Genomic DNA, 5526 nt, shown 5'->3' with positions numbered 1-5526 from the left:
TGCTATCCTTACTGCTAATTACACTATTTCAGCAAGAATATCATATCTGTTGTAATCAGTTGCTGTCCCTTCTGTAACAATACTGGGAAACTCTGTAGCAATAGCTTCACCAGAACCTAGCACCAAAGAAAGGGGACAGAAGTAAATAGTGATCAACATCTCACTTTTAATTAACTGGGAAGTTAGGATCTTCAAACAGATACAAGCCAAGAACAAACTATGTACAGAAGATATCCCAAAGGGGCAGACTTCTACAAAGAACTTGAAACAAGATATAGAGCTAGCTACTACAAAAACTTACAAAAATTAGCACAGAAAACAAAATTTTAAAAATTGAAATAAAAATTAAGACATAGAAGCAAGATACAATCTCAAATCTTCAGTGTACCCAGAACGAGTTAAGGAGACAATGAGGTAGGGGCAAATGGAACACACACACCAGAAAGTTTTAAAATGATATCAACCAAAAGAGAAAAACAAACACCCCTGATGCTACAGATGAAATAAGATCAGAAGGAAGAAAGGAAGGAAGGAAGGAAGGAAGGAAGGAAGGAAGGAAGGAGGGAGGGAGGGAGGGAGGGAAGGAAGAAGATAGTGAAAAAAAGAAAGAAAGGAAGGAAGGAAGGAAGGAAGGAAGGAAGGAAGGAAAAGAAAAAAGTTCAGCATAAAGGAATTGCTCAGCAAATGTATAAAAAGATAGATGATGATAGAAAGAGAATGAAAACCATGAAGGATCAATATAGAAAAGAAACAGTATGTATGACATGGATTCAAACTTATATCCAGGAACTTACAATACCATTGAAAGTTGGCACAACAGCTTGAACAACAATGAAGACCGTTAAGACAAAACTATGTCTAGTGATCACAAAAGCAGAGATCTGTGAAAAATAACAAGGGATCCAGAAATAACAATTGTTTGGGTTCTCTCTCCCTCTCCCAATATGGCAGCCTCAGGAAAAATGAAGAAAAGCAAGTGGAAGACTATCTCCCTAACTGACTTTCTGGCTAAGGATGGAGGGACTGATGCAGGGACCACCTAGGTTCCCAAACCAGTCAGCTGGGCTAATCAAACAGATGACCTGGAAGGAGAGGTTTCAACCGCTTGGCACAGTAAAGAGGATGATGTGTATAGTGCACCTCCAATTGACCATTCCATCCTTCCCACTGCTCCATGGGCTCCTTGGGAACCCAAAAATGACCGGAGCAGTCTTCCCAAATCGCCACCCTACACTGCTTTTCTGGGGAACATGCCCTATGAAGTGTTGGAAGACTCTTATTTAGGAATTATTTAGTGGATTAAATATCAGTGCAGGGCATTTGCTATGTGAACCTAGCAATCCAGACAGGTTGATAGTTTTTTTATTATGCTCAGTTTGAAGACCTGGATTCCCTTGAGACCTGGAGTGCCTTGAGTCTCAACGAAGAGAATTTTAGTGTATGTTGCTGATCAAGCACAAGATAGACAGGGATGATCCTTCTTCTGAGCAAGATAGAAATTGAGATTCTGACAAAACAGACACAGACTGGAGGGCCCATCTTGCCACAGACAGCTTTGATGACTACCTACCAAAAAGAGGTGATGATAGTTTTCGAGACAAGTTTTGAAATAATTATGATTCAGACTGATACCGTGATGGGTATGGGGATTGGGATGGCTATCATGGTGGCCCACGCTGGCATATAGGTCAATATGGAGGCCAAGACTGATATGCTGATGAGGCAGCAGAGACTATGATAGAGGCTATGATTCCATAATTGACAGTGGCAGAAAAACCTTTGGTGGTGGGCACCATAGAGATGATGATTACAGAAGAGCAAGAAACCGGTATGACAGATGAGATGATCGACCCTGTAGCTCCAGAGATGATTAACACAGGACAGTTATAGGTGTGATGATAGAGATCCCCACCAAAGACCCAGGCTGAACCTAAAGCCTTGGAGTACTCCTAAGGAACATGATTCTTCTGCTGGCACCTCCCACTCCAGTCAAGAAGTTGCTATCTCTGTAGGGGCAAAGCCTGTTGACACGGCTGCCAGAAAAAGAGAAGTAGAAGAATGGCTGCAAAAGGAGCAGGATAAACTGCAGCATCAGCTGGATGAGCAGAAGTTGGAATGGCGGTCTCAGAAGAGACGCCCAAGCTGGCAAAGTGAAGAAACTCAGAAAAGGGAAAGATGAAGCACAGAAAGCGAATCCTCACAGACTGGGACCTCAGCCCCGTTTGGCAGAAATGCTTGAAGAAGAGACAGCAAGAAGTTTCTAGAAAATGAAACACTCAATAAGGAGGAAGATTGTCACTTTCCAACTAGTAAGCGTTCCAAACCTAATTAGCCTCTAAAAGTAATGTCAGCTCCTCCACCGAAGGAGAATGCATGGATGAAGGGAAGTTCTAACCCTCCTGTTGAATCTCAGAGCTCACACAGAGCACCTGGAGGGGGGGAATCTAGCTCCAGCTCAGCCTGCCAAGTAGAGACCAGCAAGGAAAGATGAAAATAATCAGATGAGTACCCAAAAGGCCAAACTGGGAACTCCATCCGTAGTTCAGGAGATGGACGGAACAAAGACCATTGGAAGGAGTCGAATAGGAAAGATGGGAAAAAGGATCAGGACTCTAGATCCAACCTGAGCCAAAGAAACTTGAGGAAAATCCAGTCTCCAAGTTCAGTTCTGCAAGCAAGTATGCTGCTCTCTGAATGGGTGGTGAAGATGAAAATGAAGACTACACTGAACAGACTTCTACATCCTGTGCTTTCTCCTAGTCTTTCTCCACCCTGAAACTTTCAAGAGCAAATAAAACTTGTTTTCAGTCAACACAAAATAAAGCTCACTATCTCCTTAACTTAAGAAAGTTAAGAACCTTAACTTTATTATTTAAATGAAATTCTTTGGCATGCTGCTGCAGCCTTTAAAGTACTGAAGTAACCAGAGAATCACCAATATAGTCTGAAACAGAGACTATAGCTTTTTAATGAAAAGCCGTGGTGTGTTCTTAGGATACCATGCGGTTGCCTGTGTGAATGGTGCTTCAGAGCCTCCGTTTAGCAGAAATGGTAATGACATTGATATGTCTCTGTAGTGGTTGAGCAGTAGGTACGGGTAAGGAACAGTGAGATTCCTGCCTTTCATTCTTACTCTCTTGTGGCTTATATGAATTCTCAAGCATTATCTGAATAAATTTTCCAACCTTGCAAAGGTAGATTTACTCTTTCAAGTTGTTTGTCTCCAGGAGGCTGCCAACTCTTCCTCTTATTTTTATTCTGAGTTGATGGAGCCAGCCTATGGAAAATGCCTTTAGTTTTTACCCCATAAGGGGGTAGTTAGGAGTGTGTCTACAGGTCACTGAAGAAAAGAATTACTCAGGGACTAAAATAATAGGGAAATTCTGCTTGGAGGAGAGATTTGGGGAGGTGATGGATTATTTTGCACCAGGTAGTAGGGGAAAATGGTGTGAACTATGGTAAACACATGAATGGTTATTTCCTAGAACAGGAAACACTTAGGGCTCATGGGAGTTCTCAGTCCTGTATCCTGGTTGTATTCTTTCTCTTATCATTTCTCAAAGTTTAGATACATTCATATTCTTTTGAAACCTTGAAGCTTTAACACATTCAGACTCTTAGGGCCAGACATGGTAGCATACACCCATTATTCCAGCACTTGGGAAGTTGAGACAGGAGGACTGCTGTATGTTTGAGGCTAGCATGGGCTTCAAAGTGAGTTCAAGACCAGTCTGCAGCATATAGTAATGAGGCCGTGGCTCAAAAAAAAAAAAAAAAAAAAAAAAAATTTCACACTCCTAACCATTTCACGTTCTTCATGCCGCTCTAACCTCCCAAAAACTAGTCTCTAGAAATAAAGTCACAGGTGTGACCTGAAAGGCATTTTGTCTCAGCCAATGGATTCTGTAACATGAAGAAAACCTGCTTTCCAAAAAAAAAAAAAAATCAGTTCTTTGATGTGTTTTAATTTATTCCTTCCTTCCACCCATGTCTGCTTTTGCTGCTCTGACCCCTTTCATAGATCAGAATGCTCTAGATTGATCTTTGGTGATGAAGAAGTGCAGAAATAGAGACAATTACATGGGAAACCTTTCTTACAACTGCCATTGAAGGATTCAGGAATTTATTTTGTTTTTTACACGTTTTCAATGAAATCCTACATCATTGCTTGGGTTTATAATTTGGCCTAGGTCAGTGTGTGGTTTTCTGCTTATGAAGGGGATGTGGTTTTTAGTCTGCGAGAATAAATGATAAAGCACTATTTTACAAGGTCCTGGTTTCTCCTGCAACACAATAGCTATTAGTTGGGGGCCAGCTTGGTAGATGAAATTTCTTCCACTGGGCAGTACTGGTGCTGCTGACAGACGATGCTTGATCTCTTATTTTCAAGCCTTTCTCCTATTGGTCCTAAGGTAGCCTTTCCAGCCTCACAGGGGTATGTGCTATATGCCTATGAGCTGCAGCAGTGGGCATAACGAGCCATTTATCCCAATGGACCAAAGGTATACCCAGTAAATTACCATTAATTGGTGAGGTTGGCAAGTAACTAGGAAGTGGACATAGACATACCCAAAGTTTAGCTGGTGTTCTTTTTAAAATCATTTGTTGTAGATAATGAAAACTGATTTATCCTCTTCATGTCTGCTCTTCCAAATAGTTGTATCCAAAAATGCTATTTTGTCCCACTCCCCTTCCTTGTCCCCACTAAATACAAATAGGCACTAGTTTATGTCTCACTCCTGGATACATGTAAAATTTGTTTAAAAATGTCTTCTATGCAAATGATTTGTAACCTGTAGATTTACTACCTGTGAGCTGTCTTGAGATGTAAAATCCCATTCTTCAGGTTATGGGATTTTTTTGTTTGTTTGTTTTGGGTGTTTTGTTTTGTTTTTTATTTTTCTCCAAATAAATTTGATGTTTAAACCTCATTTAAAAAAATAACAATTTTAACAGCTTCAAGGAAACACAAAGAAAAACATCATAAAAAGGGAGATGTCAGTGAAACACAGGAGTCAACACAAGTGACATCAAAAGATTATTTGAAGAAGAAACAGCAGAAAAATTCCAAAACATGGAACAGAACTTGACATACAGAGAAGGGAAGCACACAGAACCCAAGTAGCCATGACCAAATAATCTATACCCAGATACATAATAATCAAGATTCTAGAAATTCAGCACAAAACAAAATACTAAAAGATGTTAGAGAAAAGATAGAGATCACGTATGAAGGAATGCCCATCAGAATCATGGTAGACTTCTCAACACGAACTTTCAAATAAGATATTGAAGTGAAGTAATTCAAGTCCAGAAAGAAAACAATTTTCAAACAAATTTCGGTGTACCTTGCAATACTATCTTTCAAAATTAATGAATAATTATGATACTTCTTCAACAAAGAGCAACTGAAGAAATTCATAACCACCAAACCAACCTTACAAATAGTATTGAAAGATATTTCGCAAAGAAACCACCAGGCAGAACAAGCAATTAAACAGAAGGAATAAGCTAGAGCCCAAAAGA

At 40.0% G+C, this 5526-nt stretch overlaps 1 pseudogene; it reads left to right on the top strand.

The window, feature by feature from the left end:
- The first annotated feature begins 944 nt into the window (after positions 1 to 944).
- On the top strand, positions 945 to 2760 carry LOC100732202 (eukaryotic translation initiation factor 4B-like; annotated as a pseudogene).
- Positions 2761 to 5526: the final 2766 nt, after the last annotated feature.

Source organism: Cavia porcellus, unplaced genomic scaffold (assembly GCF_034190915.1).
Source record: "Cavia porcellus strain 051 isolate PalLab524CR breed Dunkin Hartley unplaced genomic scaffold, mCavPor4.1 scaffold_15, whole genome shotgun sequence".
In the NCBI taxonomy this organism is placed as follows: Eukaryota; Metazoa; Chordata; class Mammalia; order Rodentia; family Caviidae; genus Cavia; species Cavia porcellus.
This window is presented reverse-complemented; position numbering and strand designations above follow the sequence as displayed.